Source organism: Camelus dromedarius, chromosome 4, assembly GCF_036321535.1.
Source record: "Camelus dromedarius isolate mCamDro1 chromosome 4, mCamDro1.pat, whole genome shotgun sequence".
Taxonomy (NCBI): Eukaryota; Metazoa; Chordata; class Mammalia; order Artiodactyla; family Camelidae; genus Camelus; species Camelus dromedarius.
This window is the reverse complement of record NC_087439.1, coordinates 9,294,835-9,320,402: the sequence shown is the minus strand read 5'-3', so window position 1 is coordinate 9,320,402 and position 25,568 is coordinate 9,294,835.

Here is a 25,568-nt window from a genome sequence, read left to right as displayed (position 1 = left end):
TCAGCCATAAAAAATAATGAAATTTTGCCATTTGCAGCAATATAGGTGGACTTAAAGAGTATCATACTAAGTGAGGGAAGTCAGACAAAGATACATACTGTATGATATCATTTATATGTGGAATCTAAAAATACAACAAACTGGTAAATATAACAAAAAAGAAGCAGACTCACAGATACAGAGAACAAACTAATGGTTATCAGTGGGGAGAGGGAAGAGGGGAGGAGTAGGGGATTAAGAAGTACAAACTACTATATTTAAAATAAATGAGTGACAAGGATGTATTGTAAAACACAGGGTCTATAGCCAACATTTTATACTAACTATAAATGGAATATAATCTTTAAAAACTGAATCACTATGTTGTACACATGAAACTTATATAATGTACATCAACTATATCTCAATTAAAAAAAAAGTTTGGGGAGAGTTTAATCTCATCTCACTATTTTCTAGATCTTTGACTCCCGCAAACAACTTAAGTTCAAGTTTTCTGAGCCTGTTTCCTTGTCTGTTAAAAGGGGTAATAGAGTTGTTTTTATTACATGATTTAAGGTAATACAAAGAGCCTAATACCATGTGTCAGTGTAAGAACTTGGTAAATGGTAGCTATTATTATTATGATTGCAATAAGTTTAAATGCTGTGGACACATTATGTCTAAGATTTTTAATGTAACAAGCAGCCTGGAATCAACAAGACAGCTGACTGAGAGCATTTATAAATTTATGCATTTATACATGTTATTTTCCTAGGTTTGTTTCTATTAGATAGTGCTTGCCTGCGATTTTTTTTAACTTACTTGAATTCTTTCAGTGTAAAGTCTCTAGCTCCCAAGAAAACCCCTATTTCACATTGCCAGTTAAAAATATGGTGTTTATCTCAAGTGTCTAGGTTATTAGTACAAACTTCACGTCATACTGACCAAAGTAAGTGTCTCTGTGGTTTTCCCTGAGTTATAATGTCCCATGTTAGTGGTCTTTTAAACATGTTTAAATTAATCTGCGAGTGTACCAAATTGATTTTTTTGGAATAATTTTTTTTTTTTATTGAAGTACAGTCAGTTACAATGTATCAAACTCTGGTGTACAGCACAACGTCCCAGTCATGCATATACATACATATGTTCGTTTTCAGATTTTTTTCATTAAAGGTTATTACAAGATTGTGAACATAGTTCCTTATGCTATACAAAAGAAACTTTTTAAAAATCTATTTTTTTTATATAGTGGGTAACATTTGTAAATCTCAAACTCCCAAATTTATCCCCTCCCACCCCTTTTCCCCCAGAAACCATAAGATTGTTTACTATGTCTGTGAGTCTGTTTCTTTTTTATAGATGAGTTAATAGTGTCTTTTTTTTTCAGATTCCACATATGAGTGATATCATATGGTATTTTTCTTTGTCTGACTTACTTCACTTAGAATGAGGATCTCTAGGTCCATCCATGTTGCTGCAAATGGCATTATTTTATTCTTTGATTTTAATGAAATCTTTTGTGAGTTTTCATACTTCTAAATGTCATGTTTCAAATGAGTGTGCATACAAGGTGACATGCAGTTGTGTACACACAAATATTGTGCACACTCATGTACACACACACAAACACACACAACCTTGCCCATGCTCCATCTACATATCCCACAATCTTATCCAGAAGCAATTAGACTTGTTTGGTATCAATTGATCAGCAAAATCCACTATTTCTGTTTTCCTTTATGTTGTTCAAGAAGGAAAAAATCTGTTATTTTCTTGCATCCGTTTTCCAAGAACCAAATCCAGACTTCGTGCATGCTAATTGCTATATTTGATTTGCTCGGGGTGATTTATAAGGTGATGAGCTTTTAAAGACATTTCCCACAGGACATTTGTTTTCTTTGACACTGTTTTGGTTCTCGACCCTGACTGCTCTTGTTACCCAAGGCCGTGACCATTGCTGGCTTTACTAATTGGTTGATGCGTAAGAATTTATTTTGAATAAACATTGCCAAGCTTATCATAGTATGTGTCTTTATTTTGAGTCATTTTGTAGATCATCATCTTATCTGGATTTCTACTAAGGAATGAAGATAAGAAAGTCTATTAAAAAGTAAACTTTGAACAAAGATTTCAGCGTCATCAATATTTAATGGGATAATTGCTTTCCAAAAGTATCAGTGGATTGCTTTCAGATAGTTCCCCCTTATTTCTGCTGAAGCGTATCTGTTATGACCTTGGAGGTATTGTTAACAACACTCTTCCTTACCACCCCTATCTGCTTCCAAGTGCTTTGGTGGAAGACAGGTAGCAGTTACTATTACTATCTTACCAAAAGAGCTTTGAAGTCATCACACTTGTATTTAATCCTGGCTCTATCACGTACGAACTGGGTGAATCTGTTAAGTTACCCAGCATCCGTGGGACTTGCATCCCTCACCCGTAAAATGGAGACAATAGTCAATCTTCATCCAGTGCCTGGAGTGCTGAATGTTCCTGCAGAAAAACAAGCATGTGCTGGCGAATCGGGCTTCCGTTAATGATCACGATTGTCAAGCTGCTTCTGCCTCAGACTGCACGGTTTCCTGTTAACAAAATTTGCTCTTCTTTCCACAGTGATTCCTCACCACTCCCTTTGCTGCCCCACATCTGTTCTCAACCTGAGACCTTGCCTCACACTTCAGCGGGAAAGGAAATATTCTAGTGGGGAAGCCCTAGTCTCTGATCCACTCCGTGTCCTACCACGCTGGCATCTGTGCTCACAGCTTCCCCTCTGTGGTCCCGCTGAGACCTGGACCAAGGGTGCCAGCATGGCCTCACCTCCACGGCAGGTGGCTCAGGTCGTCCTCCACACTCGAGGACTTTGCTCCGTCGGATTCCTTCTCTCTCCTGGAGCTTTCGTTTCTTCTCCGTGGGTCTTATAAGCACCAGCACGATCTGTGAATAAGCCTTCAGTGACCCAATGCCCCCATTTATCTACTGTTTCATTTTTCTGTTGTCATTTTCAACAAGTCTTTCCAAAGGAGCTGACACACTTGCTACTGTCTTCCTGACTTACATCCTCCCCCTCCCTATTTCATACGGGCTTGTGTCCCCACTGCTCTACCAACTCCTGGGTCCAAAGTACCCTTCATGTCCTCACGATCACAGCCAATGCGTGTTTTTTTGCCCTTATCTTCCATGACCTGTCAGCAGCATTTTATGTAATTGACCGTCCCCTCCGGAAACACTGTTCTCTTGTCGTTTGTGTCCTTCAGCACTCCTAGTTTTCTTTATATCACTTAGGACTTTCCCCATTAGTTGCTTCTTGAAGGAAGGCCTACATTTTCATTCTCTGCTGCTGGATTCTTTTTCTCCGCCAGCCCTCTGAGGACCACGCTGAAGCCGTCGCTAAATGCTGTAAGTGCTCTGTGGTGCATCTGACAACTCTCCACGACCCACGCCCCCCTGCACCCTCATCCAGACCGCATCAAGCCATCGGGTGCACCACGGTGGCCAGTTCCTGATGGGCACCTTGCCTCTGCTCTGCTCTTCTGAAACTGGTTCTTCACGCAGCCGCCAAGATGATCCTTTAAGGGCATAAGTCATAGGAGCTTACCCCTTCACACAAACCCTGCCATGGCTTTCTACTGCCCTTGAAATAGAATCCTCTCTCCCTAACGTGACCTCTATATCTTCCGTTGTCCCTTTTCTTACACCACCCAATCCTCACCCACCTAACTACAGCCACATTGATCTTCTGATTCTCAAACTCACCACATGGATTAGGTCTTATCCATTACATCAACTTATTTACTCATAGATTTGGGATCTCAAAAATGGTCACTATATTATTATTAATATACACCACCACTTTCCAATTTTATTTGGAAACACTGTTTTGAGTTACACTTTTGGGTGATGTTGGGTCATCGGCACTAAGTTTGTCTCAAGTCAAGGTTGGTTTTGTTGGCAGCGTTTGGTACTGTGAGCTTAAGCCTGGAAGATTTGAGCTGTGCTGCAGTGAAATGGGAACTGAGACAGCACAGTATGAAACAGGATGCTCAACACATAATTTGGAACTAATTCACAAAGTCTTTTGCTAAAGAAGAGACTTTACAGGTAAAATCCTCAATAGATATGAAACTATTCTGTTAGGGGTAGCATAGAAAACTATTATAAATATTTTTCTAACTTCTTTGAGGCATAGATGGAAAAGAATATAAAGATTCATACCAACTTGCTTCAAATTTAATTCTAAATTAACCGTTTTAAATATTTTTGTGATGTTGCAAATAAAATAAACATTAAAAATTATTTTCTTATTATTTTTCAACAAAATTAATTTCATCCTACTCATTGCTCTGCAACTCACATTTTTCACTTAAAACATATCATAAGCAGCTTTCCAGGTTAATATTTAAAGATATAGTCCATTATTTTAATGGCTTCAAATTATTCGATAAGTGATGCACCATCGTTTATTCATAATTTTTCTATTCATGGGATTTTTAGATTATTTTCAGACTTTTTGTTTGCCGTTACAAACAGTGCAGCCATAAGCATATTTGGATACACACCTCCTCTGGGAACTGATATTTTTATTTTTGTGGAGTTGTTCCTAGAGATAAGATTGCTGAGTCATTGATTTGGAAGTTACTGGTCTCTTAACACTTTGTGCCAGTTTTATTTGTGAAAACTGCCTTTTGCTTTGATTTGCCCGCCCACACTTACATGTGAGGTTTAGCATTTTTTTTCATTCAGCAGAGATTTACTGAGCACCTACTCTATGCCAAGTGGTGTGCTGGAGCAGGCTCCTTTTGGCTCCTGGCAGCTGACTGGGCGTAGCTCCTTCTGATCTCATGTTAAGTGACCTTGTCAGCTTGGTTGCTTGAAATCTGCCAGGAGACCTAAACCTTATAATCATCAAACGCTTCCCACTGCTCCCACCAGTTCTTAAACATTTAGTAGTAGAGCATTGTGTGTGCCAGAGCGTTCCAGGTGATCGGAAGACACTGGTGATCAGACAGACGAATGTGCCTGCTGTGACAGAGCTTACATCCTTGGGGAGGAGACGGATGACTCAGAAAATGTACACACATAAATTAGAGAGTGAGGTAAAAGGCAGATGGTAAGAAAAAGCAGAGTGAGAGAAGTGGGGAAGGGAGGGTGTATGTGTTGGGGGAGGCACACGGTTTTTCATAAAGTGGTTGAGATATAAGGGATCTGGTGGGCAATGTCAGCCCGTTCCAAGCCGAGTGAGCCTAAGAGCACCCTGACCTTCCTTGTGAAGAGCACCTTGTCTTAAGTCTGTTGGTATTCTGAGAATTGTCTGCTTGTGACCTTCACGGACACATCAATTGGACCATCTTCACTGTGCCTATCAATTTGCAAAAACTCTTTATATATGAGATATATTTATCCTGTCTTGGCCACTCACCTGGCCACTTATTCTTAGTCTGAGGCTTGTCTTTTGACTTCTTTTATGGTTCCTTCTACTTTACTTTTAGATAATTATGCAGCAAATACGTGAATCGTTTTATTTCTCTTATCTGGGTTTCCCATCCTGTTCAAGAAGATCTCTCCCCTCTGAGATGATGAGTCTTTTCTCCTTTTATTACTGTTAGGATGAATATTTTTGCTCTCATTTTTGGCAGTAGATTTTTAAGCTGTCTTCCATCTATTTTTGTGGGATAGGAAATTCCCTTCAATTTCTTCTGGCTCAGGGGTTGGCAAACTATGGGCCATGAGCCAATTCTGGCCCACTTCATTTTTATAAATAAAGTTTTACTGGCACATTTGTTCACATATTGTCGCTGCCGCCTTTCCTCCTACAAAGGCAGACATTTGTGAAAGGTACTGTTTAGACAGCAAAGCTGAAAATATTTACTATCTGGCTATTCACACAAAAAAGTTTGTTTTAGGTAATGGACAGGTGATTATTTCCATGTCATTATTTTAAAAAATCACAATCTTCTTGTTAATTAAAATGTCACATTTACTGTATGTTCATTTCCAATTACACGTTTTGTTCCGTACCAGTGCGGTTTGTTTTGTTCACTCATCTGTTGATTTGTGTCAATACCACTATTATAATAACTTTGTGTAGATTCAAACCTTGAAAGGCAAATTATCTGTCACTCTTAGATTTCAATTTTTTCTAGGAAATTCCCATATATTTATTTACCCACATAAACCTTAAACATTTTCCAGTTAAAAAAAACTGGGATTCTGATTGCCGGCAAAGTGAGACGCCATATTGGTTTGGGCAGAATTGTCTTTTCTATGATATTAAAAGTCTTCCAACCTGGGAACATGCCACATCTTTCTCTTTACTTATGTTTTGCTTTATGTCCCTTTATAAACCTTTATAGCTCTTTCATATAGGCACACTGATTTTAGGTTAAATTTAATCTGTATTTTGTGGTTTTTACAACTTTGTGTAATGGGATTTTCCTCTTTACATACCTATGTCTAACATGGAATTGTTAGCATTAAAATCTGCTTATGGAACTTGTCTTCAGCCACCTTCCAAAACTGTTTCATTATTTCAAATATGTTTTTAGTAGTCTTTTGTATTTTCTAACAAACCATCAAAGAAAGAAAGTTTTGTTTAGTGCCTGTGGGAATAGTTTCATGACCTGTGGAAACATGACAAAAATCATGAAACTTTCATATGTCACTATTACTGCTATGTCCCTTGTTGGATATCATTAATTAGACCTGGCCGTGTCTGGGGAATTTCTTTCTATCCCTGTTTTGCTGATAGTTTTCATTACAAAGAGCTTCTACATGTTATGAAATGTTATTTTACAACATGGTAATACAGTCATGGATTATGCTTTTTTTCCCTCTTTAATTTGTTGCTATAATAAGTTACATTGGTAAATCTGCTTAATATTGTGTCACTAGTCATGGAATGCATTTTTCTTAGTTACAATGTGACATTTTAAAATACGGTGCTATATCTAGTGTGATTATAATTTATCAGGAACTTCTACTATTTATAAGAGAAGTTTGCTATGGTTTCCATGCCATCCTTGTCAAGTTTTGATACCTTACTCTATATCCTGGGATAGCTGAGATAATTAAAAGACAATGTTGGTGACAGCAATGATGAAGATGATGATTTCACAAAGTTAGAATTCTGCTATAAAATCTTCTGTATTTTGTACTTTTAAACTAGTAGATCTTTATAATCTGTCAATGTTTAAAAGTGGATTAATCTTAGAAATTTACATTTTCATAAAATTAACAGTCTTCTTTTTATAGAGTTGAGTGCATACTCTTCCATGACCATGACTTTTGTACATGTATGGGACTTTCCTATTCTTGGTGTTGAATATTTTAATTTTCCTTTTGTTTCGATCAGAATAGCCAGGAACTTACAGTTTTATTTTTTTCTCTTTTAAAAAGGGCTAGGTTTTATAAAATCTTTCTTTTTAATTTTTTTGTTACTTTATTACTTTCAAGTTTATCTCCATTAATTCTTTTTCCTAGGTTATATTAGCTTATTTGATTCTTTCCTCCTCAGTTTTCCTTCTCTTTATTAATAGCATGCCTATGAATAATAAATATTTTTAGGACTACAAACTCTCCATTGAGTACTATTTATTCCACATGTTGGGATATAAAGCAATCTCTTCTTTATAAATTTTTATTCCTGCCTTGCCCAGGTTCTGGTGCACTTTTGGGGGACATGAATAAATGAAGGAAAAAAAATCTATAATTTCACCTTAAATTTCCTCTTTGAACCTGGGTTGTTTAGAAGAATATTTCCTAATTTCGAAGTGGTAAATTTCTTTTGATCTTTTTTTTTTTTTTTTTGGTTGAGTCTACTTGGTTTATTACGTGTATAGAATGCAGATTTCTCTCTTTATTTTAAAATGCTCTATAGACTTACTCCTTCCAGTTATGTTTCTCTTTTCAGATGAGAAGCCTATCAGAGCAAGCTGGGGAGGAGGACCATTTACTTTTCTATTTTTAATTAATTAATTTTTAATGAATTAATTTTATTTCTTTTTTAAATTAACTTTTTCCCCTTTAATGGAGGCACTGGAGATTGAACCCGGGACCTCATGCACACCAAGCACATGCTGCAGTGCTGAGCTGTCGCCCTGCCCCCAGGACCATTTTCTGCAGTGCTCAGAGAGGGTCAGGCTTGCAATCGGCATTACTTCTCACAAGGCTTACAAAGAGAGCCCTCTTTGGTCTTCCACTGTGCTCTCAGTGATGTAACCCTCTCAGTACTGTTGGTGCCTTGCAGGTGTCCCTACTCTGAGGGACCCCCCATGAGCCCATGGGGGTCCACCATCCATCTGTAGTGTCCCAGGCTCTTTCTTTGCCTTCTCACCCACTGAGATGCCACAGACAAGCACGTATGCTCCAGCCCCGACTCTAGCAGCAGACACAGTGTGGAGGCAGCCCAGCAGAGGGGCGGATGCCAGGGTCAGATACCCAGCGCTTCCTGTTATCTTCTTCTATAGCAAAAATAGGGTATTTTCTCCTTTTGTGTATAGGCTGGGTGAGCAACTTCTTCCTCTTCCTCCTCCCCTCCTCTCCTTCCTCCTCTTCTCCTCTTCCTTTTCCTTCTTCTGTGACATGCTATTCTGCCAATTGACTGGTCTATCTTGCTCTTACTCTGGTTAATTAACCTGCTATGAACCAGTAATTAACCACTTATAAGCCGTGTGACATTGCGCCTGACATAGAGCCCTTCTAGGTGTCAGTGTCCCCATCTCCACGTCTCCGGTTGTTGTGAGAAGTCGTGGTGATGTGTGCCAGCTGCCCAGCGACGTCCACAACGGCCAGGGCTGTTGTCGTGATCATTAGTAGCTGCTTGGCCGCTGCTCCGGCAGTTTGCCTCTGTGGCGCTGTCTCTGGGATGGAGTCAGCCCTCGTAATAAAGGATCCATACCCCCTCTTGACCTTGGAGCTGCAGCTCAACATTCCAGACGAAGTGTGCTGATGTGTGGAAGGGGCCATCTGACCCCATCCTGGCTGCTGGCTCCAGTTCCTTGACAAAAACAAAACAAACAAAACAAAACAAAAAAAACCCCTGAAACCTGTCAGGAAAGCTCTCGCTAGAGGTCATTGGGAAATACAATGCCACAAACAATATCACAAAAAGAATATTATTTAAATTCTGGCTTGGCTGGTGTTCGAGTCGCAGTGCTATGTTAGCAATTTCAGCAGACCCGGCAGTGCAAACAGTTGTAATTAAAGGCTTCCAGTAACAGCCCTGTCAGGTCCTTGTGTGCATCACATTTGGCACATGTTTCAAAGCCGAGAGCGATATTAAATAGACCATCTGTCGGTTTTCATTAGGTTTTCTCTCATCAACAGCACTATTAAATATAACTGAACCCATTTAAAAAAAAATCTCTGACATCTGTGCTTTCAATTGGAACGTTGATCAATATTAATAACCATGCTACTTCACCTGAATTTATTATTAACGAAAAGTTAAATACAGCATAAATATGAATGTTTGCCCTACAATACTTTTCACAGTGCTCCTCCAAACAAAGACAGAGAAAGCCCCCGTCTTGCAAGTAGACATGATGAAAAAGCCTGGATACATGTTTTCCACTGAGTCCCACCAGGGGGCAGCACGCCTGCAGCACCTGGGCATGCAACTTTCTCCCCAGAAAGCCTCTCCCTGCAAACGTTTGCTACCCTTCTGCACCGTCTTGAGCATGACCTCCTCTTGGAAGCCTTCCTTGTCCTTATTCATGTTGACTTGTTGTCTCCTCTCGCTTCTTCCAGCCCTTGAACTTGTCTCTTTGATCAAATTTCACCTTCTTGCATGCTTGTTTCCCCGGGAAGAGCAGAATCAGAATGCTACAGTTTAACATTAACCCCTGCACATAGTAGGTGCTCAGTTGAAATTCACCAGATGAGTAAGCAAATGAAGGAACAAAGGAAATGCAATTTTATTAGAAAGAAGAGAGGGAACTTCACTGAGTTCAATATTTGGTGAAGACTTTTTTCCCAACACACAAACAAAGAGCGTGACTAAGTTACAAAGATTTATGGAATGAGCCCAGATATTAACTCTCAACTGAAGAGTCTGCCTTCTTTCTTGTTTCTGTTCCTCCCTCTTGCCCTGCAGCCCTAAACCAACATGCAGACTTGGCTGTTACAGTCTTACTCTTTGAGGAGCTCAACGACATTTTGACTCGATGGGGAACTTTGAGTCCAGGGTGATCGGTCTGTGCCAGCATCCTTACGCTGGTGTGTGAACTTCTTCCGGGATATCAGCCACTTGCGGGCAGGGGTTGGGTGTACTTCATCTGCAGGCTCCTTGTGTCACGCACAGTGTCTGGTTCAAGGAAATGTGAAACTGATTTGATCCCAGACGAGACAGCTACCAGAGCACAGGTGTGTTTGATGGTCCAGCAGGTCCTTAGTGGTCACCTATTCATGGTTTTATCATGTAGGTCTTATGGAAATGTAAGTATTTTTATTATTCAGATACAGCAAGGCCAACAGACCAAGAGATGATGGCCACTGAAACGACAGTTTGTTACTCAAGTGCCCAAGAGGAGACAGCAGACCACACCACAGGGGGTCACACAGGGGGCACAGGGTTGGTCAGGAGGCAGAAGGAGAGAGGGGGGAAACAGCGAGGAGGTGTTACTGTGGTTCCTGCAGGAAAGAATGGGTGAGGGAGGGTAAGCAGATGTAGAATGGGCTGGTTTGAGTAACTTCAGGAGTCTCTCGGAGCTGGGGGTGTCGCTAGCTATCTGGTACCCGGCCCTGGGATGACGAGGGTAGGCAGGTGGATGGAAGCCCAGAGGGAGAACTCAATAAATGAGGTGGTTGGGTTGTGGGCTCTGGATCTGTTAGTTTGATCTGAAAGTCACACTCACAGGTTGGTGATTTCTAGTTCTAGGAATTAGTCTCCTCAGGGACAGTGAGGCTTCAGATGCCAAAATATCAGAATGAAAAGACGACTGAATACATTCGTCCCTTTGTTCCACAAACATTTCCTGAGTGACTGTCACCACCAGGCCACTGTGATAGGGACTCAGTGGTGAGAAGTCACAAGTCCTCCCCTCAAGGAGGTCAAGGCCAAGTGAGGAAGTGGTCACCGCACAGTATAACTGAGCCATGGCCGAGAACAGAATAGGGTCACCCAATGTGGACTAGGGCTGAAGAGCAGTGAAGGGTCCTGGAGGAGCGGAGCTGAAGCTGACAAGTAAGACGTTGCCAAGCAGAGTGGGGTGGAAGTCAGCAGAGTGAGCGGCCACCCAAAAACAAGGATGTCTCCAAAATGGGCAAGAGACACATGAAAAAATGCTCAATATCGCTAATTATCAGAGAAATGCAAATCAAAACTACACTGAAGTATCACCTCCCACCAGTCAGGATGGCCATGATTCAAAGGTTCACAAACGATAAATGCTGGAGAAGGTGTGGAGAAAAGGGAACCCTCCTACACTGTTGGTGGGAATGTACTTTGGTACAGACGATGTGGAAAACTGTATAGAGGTTCATTAAAAAACTAAAAATAGACTTACCCTATGATCCAGCAACCCACTTCTGGGAATATATCCAGAGGGAACTCCAATTTGAAAAGAGACATGCATCCAAATGTTCATAGCCACACTATTTACAATAGCCAAGGCATGGAAATGACCTAAATGTCCATCGACAGATGACTGGATAAAAAAGCTGTGGTATATTTATACAATGAAATACTACTCAGCCATAAAAAGAATAAAATAATGCCATTTGCAGCAACATAGAAGGACCTAGAGATCATCATTCTAAGTGAAGTAAGCCAGAAAGAGAAAGAAAAGTACCATATAATATCACTCATATGTGGAATCTAAAAAAAGAAAAAAAGAGGACAGTAATGAACTCATCTATAAAACAGAAATGAACTCACAGACGTAGTAAACAATCTTATGGTTACTAGAGAAAGGGGATGGGAAGGGATAAACTTGGGAGTTTGAGATTTACAAATGTTAACCACTACATATAAAAATAGATTAAAAAACAAATTTCTTCTGCATAGCACAGGGAACTATATTCAATATCTTGTAATAACCTTTAATGAAAAGAATATGAAAATGAATATCTGTATGTATATGCATGACTGGGACACTGTGCTGTACACCAGAAATTGACACATTATAATTGACTGTACTTCAAAAAATATTTTAAATGACACTATTTATATCATCAAAGATATTACATATGTAGGAATAAGTTAAAGATGAATAATATTTGTACACTGAAAACCACTTAATGAGAAAAATTAAAGAGCAAAATAAATGTAAGATATACTTAAAAAAAAAAAAAGGAAAATCAACATTTGTGCCCTAAACAAAAGGGAGGCTTGGATTAACAATACATGAACTGTTTTTTTTTTTTAAGAGAACTATTTTATTTCCAACTTTCCAATGAATACTTGTTACCAAATTAGACATATCTTTGCTTTATTTTGAGCACTGTTACCTTGTGCAAAAGGAAAACCTCGCTGTGGGTGGCTGGTGACAGTTCCACCTGTGACCTTTTGTGGTTGGACATTCAGGATAAAGTCCAGACGCCTCACCCTGTCTGGCCCCACCTTCCACCAGTGTATTTATTGTTCACCTTCCATACGCCTCTCACTCTCCCATGTGAAATAATATGAACAATTTAGAGCCTGTGTGTTCTCTTTTCCTTCCTTTGCATCTTTTTCCTACGAAGGATTCTTTTCCTACAAAGGTATATATGAAATCCACCTGGTCTTCCCTCCCCCCTCAGCTCTGAGCTGCCCTCCTCTCCACTGAAATGATCACTTACTACACGTGGCCTGACTTATCTTGTATCAAACATGGTGCTGCATCATTAAAGAGACTTTCAAATATCTAAGCCTTAAATCTCCCATCTGGATTACAGATCCTTTGTTCTTACACTTCATCTTAATAGCACCTCTTCCTCTCCTCCAGAAATGAGTAATTCGATTTCTGTACATAGAGTAGATGTCAATATATGAAAAGACAGTAAGGACAATAGTAATCATAAGGAATTCAAGCAATTGCCATTTTATTGTGCACCTGTGAAGCGGCAGACACTTTTCTGAGCATGTTGCATTTGTCATTTCATTTAGTAACCACAAGATACCCTTTGTTATATCGCCATTCTCCAGGGGAGGAGCATCCATGTGTAACAGGGAGCTTTGTGTAGCAGACACTCTCAGCTGGACTGTTCTCAGGGTGGAGAGCACTTCCACTTCACTCCCTACCATTACTCAGGGTAGATGGTCCAGGTTGGTCCTGGAGCAGCAGACACGCTGTGAATTAGTATTTTCTGTATCACTTTTGCTGTACTCTCTCTATGGATAGTATATATTATATGTGTGTGTATGTATATATGCATATATAATTTTCCACTCAATTTCACAGTGTCTGATATTCCACATTTGAAATTTGAGATCTGCTCTGCGGCTTTACTTTTCTTTAAGGCTTTTTTTAAAAAAAAAATACATTCCTTTCAGCTTTTTAAAAATCAATAAACTAGTTATACTGCGAAAAGTGAATCATCCCCCATCCCTAATCTTCAGTGTCCCAATTTCCCTCTCTGAACGCAACCACTGTTACCAGATTTTTATGCCCTTCTAGAGCTTTTCTGTTTGTGGCCAAACACACCTGCATATATGCACTCTTCTCCTTTATATACACAGTGGTGGTAAACTACACCTGCTGTTCTGTCCTGCTCTTTTTACTTAACAGTATATCTTACAGGTTGTTCTGCAGCAGTAAACACAATTCTGTCTCATTCTTTTTGACAGCAACATAGTATATTCTGTTGCATGAATGTAACTAATTTATTAACCAGTCTCCAACTGATGGACATTCAGGTTGTTTCTAATTTTTTGCTACTACAAACTATCTTCAATGAAAAATACATACAACAGCACCCACTTCAGTCACTCCTTCCCTCTTTTTTGCCTGCCTTCCCTTCTTTCTTTTCTTTCCTTTTTTTCTCCTTCTTTCCTTCCTTCCTTTCTCTTTCTTTCCTTTTCTTTCTTTCTTTCTTTCTTTCTTTCTTTCTTTCTTTCTTTCTTTCTTTCTTTCTTTCTTTCTTTCTTTCTTTCTTTCTTTCTTTCTTTCCCTTCTCTCTCTCTTTCTTTCTCTCTTTCTTTCTTTTTGCAAAACTCTTATCAGAACCAACTCAGGGTGGCCACCTAGCTTATCATGCAGACTGGGACACTTCTGAGAGCAGAAGGGGGTTCTATTGACAGTTGTAATGACACGCATGTGACCATCCCAGCCAAGTGGGATGCGTGGTCGTCCCACCTGACTTACAGCAGGTATATCCCTTGTGCATTTGGTTTATCATCTGCCTCCCTCACTAGAATAGAAGCTCCTGGAGGGTAAGAGCTACTCTGTTTTGTTCGCCGCTGTTTCTCCATGGCCTAGAGCAGTGCCTGGGGTGCAGTAGGAGCTCATTAAATATTTGGTGAATGAATAAATGAATTGATAATGAAAACAATGTACATTCCTCTGATAAGCAGTGGATGGGGCAGGGTGGCACATGACACACTTCCGGTTTAGTAGGAAATATTTTCTTAGTCAGTGTCTTTCCTGGTAAATGGTCTTAGGCTATTAAGGAAACGACCACTCTGATGATGCAGGGAAGGGCTCGTGCTGGACTGCAGGTTTGCCCCGAGGGCCTCAGATGTGACTGACCCTGCCCAGGGCAGCCAAACAGCTCTGAGACGTGTGACCAGCTGTGACCTGCAAGGGAAGGTGGGAGGGATCAAAACAGATAATTATTTTCTCACCTTTGATTGAGGGCTAACCTTGTTTGTGGATGTTTGTGAAAGAGAAGAAGGGTGCATGGTGGCGGAGGCCGGGGGAAGAGAGAGACAGAGACAGAGAGACAGGGAGATAGAGAGATAGAGAGACAGAGGAAGGAAAGGGTGGAGGGAAGGAAGTAGGGGGAGAGAGAGAGATTGTAACAGAAGCTCAATATTTCATCTTAAAACTTGTTCTGAAATAAGTACATCCCTAGTTATTTCCACTTACCAAAAATATCCAGTCTTAACAACATGCTCATTTATTTTTCTCAAGCTTATTTAAATTTTCTTTTTCACAATTTGGAGTCTGACTCCAGAATAGATGCTAATGCAACTTTGTGCAACTCAGTCCCATGGGAGCATTCTGATTGCCTTCTAGAAGCCAAGCACAGAGGGCTCACTTTGGGGTGACTCTGGTCTGGTTCCTAGCTCACCTTTCCTTATGGGAACACAAGGGCAAACAAATTGATGTATGTGGGTGAATTCCCCCTCCACCCCTCCATCCCCTCCTCCTTCCCTCCTTCCTTCTCTCTCTGCCTTGTTCTCTTTTCCTTTTCAACTCTCAGGTTATAGCTAAGATTTAGGTAGAAGCAGATGAGCGAAACAGATTGGACCCATTAACCTTGAAGCTGTCTTTGCCTCTGAAATTAACACCGACTCTGGGTGTGAATGACTGCTGATTCCTATGTTAAAGGAAGCTGCAATTTATTTGAAAATTGGAGGGATATTGTGAGCCCCTGGAACCTGCAGGAAGGCCCAGTAATTGCATTTCCTAGATAAATATTTCTTAGGGTAAAATGGACACATACAGAAGTATTGATTGAATGTCTTCACCGGCACCCCAGTGTGGACGCTTCGCATCTATTTCACTTCTTTAATGAAAGAGCTCACGTGTTAATCAGGCTGGACCGCTGAGACGATTCATTGGTTTCCTGCTAGAAGGCACGGCATGTTTCCTGCCAAAGAGGAAAGAAGTTTACTTTTATCTACTCCCCACTTCCCCGCTCACCAAAACCTTCTGGCGTTCAGTTTTAACACATCCGTCTCTTACAGCAGTTTGTACCCCGTCCACTTTCTGCAGTCATTTCCCAGTAGGCTCCTCTCTCTCCAGTTCTCTTGTTTGCGAGGGACAGTCCTGATTGACGCCTGTTGCCCTGGCTTAATTATTAAAATTGTTCCCATTTTCATTCAGGTATGTCTTGGTTTGGGTGACAATTGCATGGTCATCCTGCCCGGTTTGAGCCATACCCAGAGCTCCAACCACATCTTTCACTTTACTTCTTTTTCTTGTTGCACTTTCTCTTTCCCTGGGCTCATTTCACGCTTTCTGGGCCTTAACATGTATGCTCCTTTAGCCTGGAACACTGTCTTCTTCATCTTCCTACCTCAGCTCTGAAATTGCTTCCAAAGCTTTGCTGACCTTAAAACCTAAGTCAGGGCTCATTGTCCTAAGGGTTCTCAGCCTTTGTCAGAGCCATAATTCTACAAGTACTAACGTGATTTTTTTCATGGATGTCAATTCCTCCATTACAGTCCATCAACCCCAAAATACAAAGGAGACAAAATGTTTTAGCGAGATTAAAAATGTGGTGTATGATAACTGAGCGGGTACCTGAACCTCAGGTCCGCCTAACTCTGACACCCATGGAAGGAAGAGCTTGCGGGTGCTGGGGGTCTGTCTACTTCCTTCTTCCTTACAGGATCACACTTGGCAGGTTGATTTGGGTCATGTCTGGGGATAGAGAAATCTATCTTTGTAAAGGGTGTCTGGAGTAACTACACACTGCTAGGATTATCTTGGATTACTTGATATCTTTGAAGATTTATTTTTCCTCTTTCTAGTGCCCTGATTTTACTTCTATAAACATATTCATTAACAGCAGAAACACGGATCATATTTATTGCATCCCTGGATCTCAGTTTGAAGGGACCTTAGGGTTTATTCTTTTTAACGGAGGAGGAAAAAAGGCACCAAGAAAAGTTAGAGAAATTATCCAGAGACACACAGCTGCTACCCAGGTCCTGTGGAACTGGGTTCAGATCAGCTATCTTGGATTTTTTTCACCTGAGGTCTTGCTCATGATAGAACTCTATTGAACAACCCCTTGTCCACATAGGAGAGGTTGTGTGTGATATACAAGAGAATCAAACTCTTCTGGAGTAACAGACTTGGTTATCACAGATCATTGCAGCCCACCTGGCTTAGTTTATATGCCTCCCCTGCTAGTCACTCAACCCTGGGTCCATGACACAAAGAAAGAAATGAAGGAATTATCTCAGAAAGCATACAGGAAGCAATCTGAGACATGGCCAGATCAGTTATTTTCAGACTGGTATGCCGTAGTCATGCCACCGGCCTGTTATATACAAGCATTCATACGTGTTTTGAACCGAATGCATCCCTCCCCCTAATTAATGTGTTGAAGCCCTAACCTCCAATGTGATGCCGTTAGGAGGTGAAGATTTGGGAGGCAATTAGGTTTAGATGAGTTCACGGTGGTGGAGTCCCCCATGATGGAATTGATGTCCTTATAGGAAGAAGAAGAGACACCAGAAGACTGTCTCTCCACCGTTTGAGGGCACAGCAAGAAGGCAGCCATCTGCAAGCCAGAAAGAGAGCCCTCACCAGAACCTGACTGTGCTGGTGCCCTGACCTTGGTCATCCAGCCATAAGAATTGTAAGAAATAAACTTCTGTTGTTTAAACCACCTAGTCTATGGTATTTTGTTATTGCAGCTTGAGCTGACTACGATGGTAGGTTTACAGAAACACTTTGAAAGTAATTAAAAGGGAGGAGGGTGTAGCTCAAGTGGTAGAACACATGCTTAGCATGCACAAGTTCCTAGGTTCAATCCCCAGTACCTCCTCTAAAAACAAATAAATAAATAAGTAAACTTAATTATCACCTGCCCCCCTAAAAAAACCCCAAATAAAATTTTTTTAAAGAAAATAATTAAAATGTGAAACATAACTAAGAAATTGCTGTGCTCTCCCAGAGAAGATGCCAGAGAGCTTAGAATCTGACGGTGGAAGAAAGCATCCCTAATAGTTAAACAGATGGAGAAAAACTCTTATTTTACAAAGAAGACACAGAGGTGACTTGAAAATGAAAAAAATTTCTCTGTAGATAGGCACCTGTTAGTTGTATATTCTGGAAATTAAGCCCTTGTCAGTATCATCTTTTGCAAATATTTTGTCCCATTCCGTAGGTTATCTTTCTGTTTTGCTTATGGTTTCCTTTGCTGTGCAAAAGCTTGTAAATTTAATGAGGACCCATTTGTTTATTGTTGCTTTTATTTCTATTGCTTGGGTAGACTGCCCTAGGAGAACGTTGCTGAGATGTATGTCAGATAATGTTTTGCCTATGGTTTCTTCTAAGAGGTTTATTGTGGCTTGTCTTATGTTTAGGTCTTTAAGCCATTTTGAGTTTGGTTTTCCCAACACCACTTGTTAAAGAGACTGTCTTTACTCCATTGTATGTTCTTGCTTCCTTTGTCAAAGATCAATTGGCCATAAGTTTGTGGGTTTATTTCTGGGCTCTTTGTTCTGTTCCATTGGTCCATATGTCTGTTTTTGTATCAATACCATGCTGTTTTGATGACTGTAGCTCTGTAGTATTGTCTGAAGTCTGGAAGGGTTACTCCTCCAGCTTCATTATTTTTCTTCAACATTGCTTTGGCAATTCTGGGTCTTTTGTGATTCTATATAAATTTTAGGATTATTTGTTCTGATTCTGTGAAAAATATCCTGGGTAATTTGATAAGGATCACTTTAAATCTGTAGATTGGTTTGGGTAGTATGCCCATTTTAACAATAGGCGATGGTAATATAGACATTTGGAAGTAGCTAAAGAACACATTAGGGCAGTGATAGGATCTGGTTTTCTTATTTATATAATTGTTTTGAGTGCTGTGTGAAAAATAGACCAAGATTTTCTCTCTCTCTATATATGTGTATACATACATATGTGTACACATATACATGCATATAGGCTTACATACCTGTAAACATACACATATGTACTTTATGTAGAAGTAAGAGCTATGGTTTTGGGGGGAGAACTTTATTACTTACAGTTTCATTAAAAAATACAAGAAAACACATTCTGAATGTTAATAGGAAAAGATGGAAAAGGTCAGAATTTCTAGAGCCTGGTTATACACAAGACTAAGACAGAATTTTCCTCCCATAGATGTTATTAAAATAATCTTTATAAATTTGAGCCTGTTTGTTTCTTTATCACCAGAGATGACACTATTAGCATTGTTTAGAAAATAATTGTGTCTGTGTACACACATGTACGTGTTAACAGACCTCCATTGGCTTCTAGTCTAGGAACATTAATTGCCATCTCCAAAAAGAGATTAAATGAGGAAAAATGAGCCATGAAGAATATAGGCATGCAATCTTGTTTTGGACATGTTAATAAATTAGGAGCTGAAATAAAAACAGAGGCGTAAAGTGACCTTCTCAAAGAAACACTTAAGAGATCTTCTGATAAACTCTGGCAAAGATGGTATTAAGGGAAAGGTCCTTTGCAATTGAAGGACTTTAAAGGTTGCAAAATAGAAATTCAATGTTTTCCCTATTGTCAGTAAACAAAGGAATCCATATATATCTTCTCTCATAAATACATAATTCTAGCAAATCTTTTTTATGGCATTTCTCATTAAGCCATCTTTCAATGTGATAACATAATTATAGTGAAACAAAAATTCCGGATTGATGCCGAAACCTGATGGAAGCATCTGCAAGCTCCTTATTTAGAATGCACCTTGTTCTTGATCTAAATACTGCGTGGCTATTGATAGCAATCCTGGGCGAAGTCTCCCTAATCTATTTATTGGAATTTCATTACCCTAAACCATCAGAGACACGGTCACCCCCACTCTCATTCTCTCTCTGCATTAGTGACTCATCTCAGGAGAAAATGTCATATTCTTCCTTTTAAGCAAGGAATTAAAAACACCCAACTAACTAATAAGGGAGTAAATTGGCTAATCACCAAATTTGAATATGTACAGCCCTGATGGGGAGCTTTTGGCAGTCCAGTGATCAGGACAGATAACCATGAGCTTTCACTGATTTTGTATTTTCTTATGATGTTGAAGGTGGGGGCTAACTATATTGAGGATCTGCAGAAATAACTGGGAGTCTTGGATTTTATTTATGGATTCATTAGAAAAACTACCGAACATCTTCTATGTTCCAGGCACTATACAGAATGAATGAAATACGTTTTTTATTTGACTCTTTTCTGGTGTCTAATCATCTTTTATTTGGCTTTCCACTACATTAGATATACCACACCTCATTCTTCAAAATTTATAGGTCCTCAAAAAGTACCATGAAATTATATCTCCCTCCAAGGCTTCTATTTGACTTTCGCTTGGTCATTTGGAATTCATAGGAGTTGTTGCATTTGAATAGCATGTCTCCTATTGTTTTAGGCAGAGAGATTTATAACAGCACGTGGGAAGGTTTGACTTTTGGCATGCTTAACACTGATGAATTAGGTGACATGTTGCTCAGTCACAGGCTTCTGGCCAAGCTCCTTCTGAAGTGAAGCCCACATTCTCCCTGGTGAGACTGGAGACGAAGGAGAAGGTGAATAAAATATGAGATAAACAGGAACGTCGTCCTCAGACCAGTAAATTTTCTACCCACGTCGTGTTTGTGGGACCTCTACCCGGTTTTGCCACAATGCACGTCTGGCCCGTGTTTTTGTTGGTTCATCACTGGCTTCTTCTGGATTGTAGAAGCAGGTTAACGCCTCTGCTAACTTTTCCAGGGAAGGAAGGAAACTGCGGCTCTTTTCCTTAAACTTTTCCTGGTACTCCTCTGTGCCTGCCTCAGTGTGGCTGGGAAGAGCCCAGGGTAATTTTGTTGACCTCCTAGGATGGTACATACAGTTCCCGGACTTCTCTTCATCGAAGTCAAGGATGTTCCTTGAATCCATGTATCAGAAATTGATTATTTTAAGAGGTGCACGTGGGTCCTCCTGTAGGGTCTAAAAAGCCCTGTGGTATCATAAAAACTGCTGCCTTTCTTGTTTTCTACTGCTGATGCCAGGAGGGCAGGCTTCACAAAGGACTCCTTCCTGGCACACCAGCTCTATTCTCCACGACCTCCTCAACTCAGAGGGAAGGTAGGTGGTCTGGCATTGCCTTGCAGAACCTTAGAACCCCCCATGCGTGGAGGATCTTATGGGACGTTCATGGCAATTTCTATAAAAGCAACACATCTCAATTTTTGAGTGCTTTGGGATCACCTGGGATTCATGTGAAGAATCACAGATTTGGGGGTCATTGCCACCAGAGATAATGGTTATGTGGATCTAGGGGAGGCCCCCTAAAACTGATCTAGTAATAAGCACCCAAGGTCATTATGGTGCAAATGGTCTTCATTCACCCTTTGAAGAAGATTGACAAACTTGTGAACTGACAAACCTGGTTGAATTTCTAGCCTCACAACTCACTGGATATGTTAATTTACTAACCAACATTTGTAGCCTAGCTCTCACACTTCTCATTGCTTTTTAATGTTACTTAATCTCGCCAAGCCCACAATGACACATGGTGTAGATACAAGGGAAACTTACAAGGGAATCGTCAACAGGAAGAGGTGCAAAGTTACCTGGATCACCCGGCTTTCTGCAGAGATGCTTGCTGGGGCTGGAGCTTGCCAGACCTACCGTGTCTGTCTGCCAGGGAAGGCACCCTGCAGTCTGTTCGTCTCCCTTTAATGGGATGAGCACCGGGAAGACTTCAGGGTGGGTGACACAATGCTTTATGAGTTTACCTGGTATTGAGTGTAGTTACAATGTAATAACAGCTTAGATCCCAGCTGCTCAGGAGAGTGATGGAAGATGCTGTCTGCTTAACACTTCTGGACATACAGTGAAACTATGGGAAAATACAGCCTCTTCCTCTTGGGTGAAGGCAGTGTTCCTGGTTATTACCTAACTCATTTGTGGCCAATTCAGGGGCAGTTCCCAGGGAACTTTGCAGATAGATGCCAGAGTGTCTCCCAGAACGTCTATGAGCATTGGATGGCATAATATATGATGAAGAGACTTAATTCCGTTCTGATCCACAGTAAAAGTTGTCTATACCTTATCCCCTTCCTGCACCCTACAGGGCCCCAGGCACTTAAAAACTGCCTGTTTTATACCCTTTTGTTCCAAATCAGCTAATTGGTTATAATTGTTGTTTTTGTTATTATTAATCCCATTCATCTGAGTCGAAACCTTATTGTAGATTCTGTTTTTCTTCTCCTGAGGGAAGTTCAGCCTAAGCAAGAATTTTTTTTTTTTCTCTCCTCTGAAGTTTAGGCTGAAGTCCATTCTAACGATTTGCCATAGAGTTTTCCGCATTCAATTTTTTGGAAATGTTATGTTAGTAGCTGCATTGCTAAACTGCCTTTCTAGGGCAAAATGGGATTAAAATCCACCAATTTTGATTATTTAAAATATTGCTGTTTGGAGGACTTGCTCTGGAATTGTTTTACTCTCACATATTTCTATTAATGTTTGCAAACCGTTTTACAGGAGGCTCTGTGAGCTCAAGTGGGATTACTTATATAACGTGAATGTACACTATTCATAAAGCTGGAAATTCAAATTTCAATAGCAAGTGAACTATATTTATGCACGAATGAACGCACTGTGTGAATATATGTGCTCAGGTAAGGAATGCGTCACTCTACCAGAGTAACCTTTGTACAGATTACTGAGTAAAGATGTTAAGAAAAAGTGACAAACATTATGCACTCCCTCCCTGCCTCCACATGTATAGGCGGTCCAAGCCCTGCCACACGCAGAAACTGATCAAAGTTTGTTAAAGATTCTGAATAACATCATCATTTGTGATTTGGACATTTTCATGGTCCAGGAAGAATCAGTGAGCAGGGATGCCGAAGAATTCCGTGTCCACCTGCCACCTTCACCTCCCGGCAACCCCGCCTCCACACCACCCCTCAACAGAGCTTTGAGCACCTATGCACCCGGGTCAACACGACACAATACAACACAATACAATGAATACAGTCATTATACCCGAGATGTAATCTATCTGCTCAAATTTCCCCCAGCACTTCAGGTGCTGATTGACATGTATGAGGAGGTGAATATAAACTTGCACACCTTGATAATAAACTGCTAATATGACACTGAAAATGTTCATGAAGTCGGAAGCATTTAAAACCTGGCAGCAGCTACAGGGCACTAACTGAAGACTGGAGGGGAAATGATCCTTTTCTTATCTGACATTTTGAAAGCCGTTGACCTTTATCTCACTTGCAACAGTATTATGGTTTTACTTTATGTGCTTTCTCACTCCGTTCCCAGCTGTTTTCCTTCCCCTTGGTCCCCAGAGGACATAATCACCGCCTCCGGTTTCCCTGCGGCTCCTGGACTGGTCTTGTCTGAGCAGCACAAAGGTTTGCTTAGAGGTTGGGGGCAGGTGGGTGATGGGGAGGTGAGCGGACAGACAGGTGTGCAGGCGTCCTAATGTTCGTGTTTCTGTAAGAGGGAGAAGACTGAGACAGGGAGTTTTAAAGTGAGGAAAATGAGGGGAAACCAGAGTTCATCGCAGAGAAGAAAAGGGGGAACGGCTGGGAGGGGTCAGTGAGACAGAGAATTGTCACCACGTGGTCTCAGGAAGGGCACCCACCCTGAGGTTAGAAAGGAATGGATTTAAGAAACTTCTATACAGCGAATGGAGCACAGTCCTTCCTCCCAAACAGTCTGGATGCAATTCCTGCCTGCGAGGAGCAGGCACTCTATTTAGGACCATGAAGCATGCCTATAACACCAGTATGTGTCCCCAGGGCTCTGGGTCCTCGGCCCATGGAGTAGTGCTTTCTGGTTGCCTTCCCCTCCAACCCCCTCCACCCTTCAGGCTTCAGAGCACTTTGTTTCTAGGGAAATACATTTATTTTTAATTCCTACAAAAAGGAACTCCCCTGGCTGAGCGCAGGCAGCTGTTCTGGTTGGTGTCTACCTGTGGAGGTACTGGATCCCGGGGGACTTCCCAGCAACCCTGGGCTTCAGGGGCTCAGAGTGAAGGCGCTGCCTCAGAGGACGGGTGAAGGTTGGGGCTGGGCACTCTGGGTTCGTTTCCACTGGGCCTCTGCCCCTCCCCTCCCACCACCCTCCTGTAAGAACCTTCCTGAACACTGACTGTAGCCTAGACGCCCGCTGATTCCTGAGCTTCTTATCCTGCGATCTTCTGGAGTCATCTTGCTTGCCCCATCTGCCTGGTCTATGAAGGTCTTCCAGGACCTGCCCGGCAGCCTCCCCGACCCTGTGAGCGCCGGCGTGTGGGCTGAGCACTTCCTGTCCGTGGTGGCCCTGTGACCTGCTCTGCGGTTACAGGCCACCTTCCCTCCTGGTTCTCAGATCAGGGGCTTCCTCCAACTTCTCTCCCCACTCGGCAGGAGGAAGAGTTTCCTTTTCCGACTGAAGAGGGTGGTGAGAGACTGAAGGTGGCCCACGTTTCACTGAAGAAATTGTCTCATAAGCAGGAAAGGTGTCTCAAGGCCCCTGTTGTGCGGCCTGCATCTAGGTTTGGGGAGGAAATCCAGCTCACTGGGCAGAAGAGGGGTAGGGTCTGGGCCAGGTCCCATCTTCTGGAGCAGACTGGGAGGTTCAGCCCCTCCCCTTGCTCTCCATTCGGCTGGTCCCTGATCCCCATGAGTTAGTGTATTCATTCACTGATTCCTTTTGTGGATACAACTGCTTCAGAAAAGAGCACCCGAAGACTGGACTTGGGGCCAAGGGAACAGAAAACCTCACTTCGCCTTCAGATCCAAATCCTGTTTTCCAATCCAACTTTACCCGGGAACACCATACAGTCGGTGTCACCCTGTACAGTGGGGCACCAGCCAATCCTTTAAGCCAGTTTATGCTGAACTCAAATCCCCATTGGCTCTTTTGCCTGTTTTCAGTTCGTCAGTTGCTTCAGGAGGGTGCAGGTAACTGGTTAGCACCCTCCAACATCAATAACCTACCGTGGTAGCGGCTGTAACCTTTTGCATATGGGTATCTTTACCCTGTAACCCAAAAGGGATATGACACACTTACCAATTCAGATTGAAGGGCACGAAGCATCATGGTGTAAAGCAGGTACGCAACAAGTGCTTTTCTGACTGATTCACTGATTGGTTATCTTAAGCCAGAGGAGATCATTGATCCCGCTTGCAATTTCCTGAGGTCACAAGGGGTGTGTGTGTGTGTGTGTGTGTGTGTGTGTGTGTGTTTCTACAGTCTGAGAGAAACCAGGACTACATCACACATGTTTTAGACTGTGTGTATTGATTTCTGTGCACAGCTGAGCCCTGCCCGTCTCCCCAAGCTGGGGAGATGTGGTAGAGTGTGCGGTGGGGTGTTCAGTCCTGAGTTGGGCTCCACAGGGCAACACATGATGGGTTCAGAGCACAGGTTCTGCGTTCTCCAGACTTGAACCCAGCTCTGCCACTCACTAGCCATGTGACATTCGGCAGGTCACTCACCTCATGAACAGTAAGTTATGTAAGGCTGGCAAAGTACTTAGAATAATGCCTAGCACTCAGGAAACATTAGCCAACATTACCTAGAATGTCGATGTCATTTTTAAAATTTGAATTTCCAATGAGTTCTAGTTTTCCGATTTTTTTCCATTTATTTGGATTGCATCATTGTCGCCCTTAATATATTATAGTTCTACAAATGTAAGCAACAATAATAAAAAAATTTACTATAAATGAGCCAAATCTATGAGTTTCTAATGCTCCTCTCTTTTTTATCAACACACTGTCTTTAAATGCCCGGTCAAAA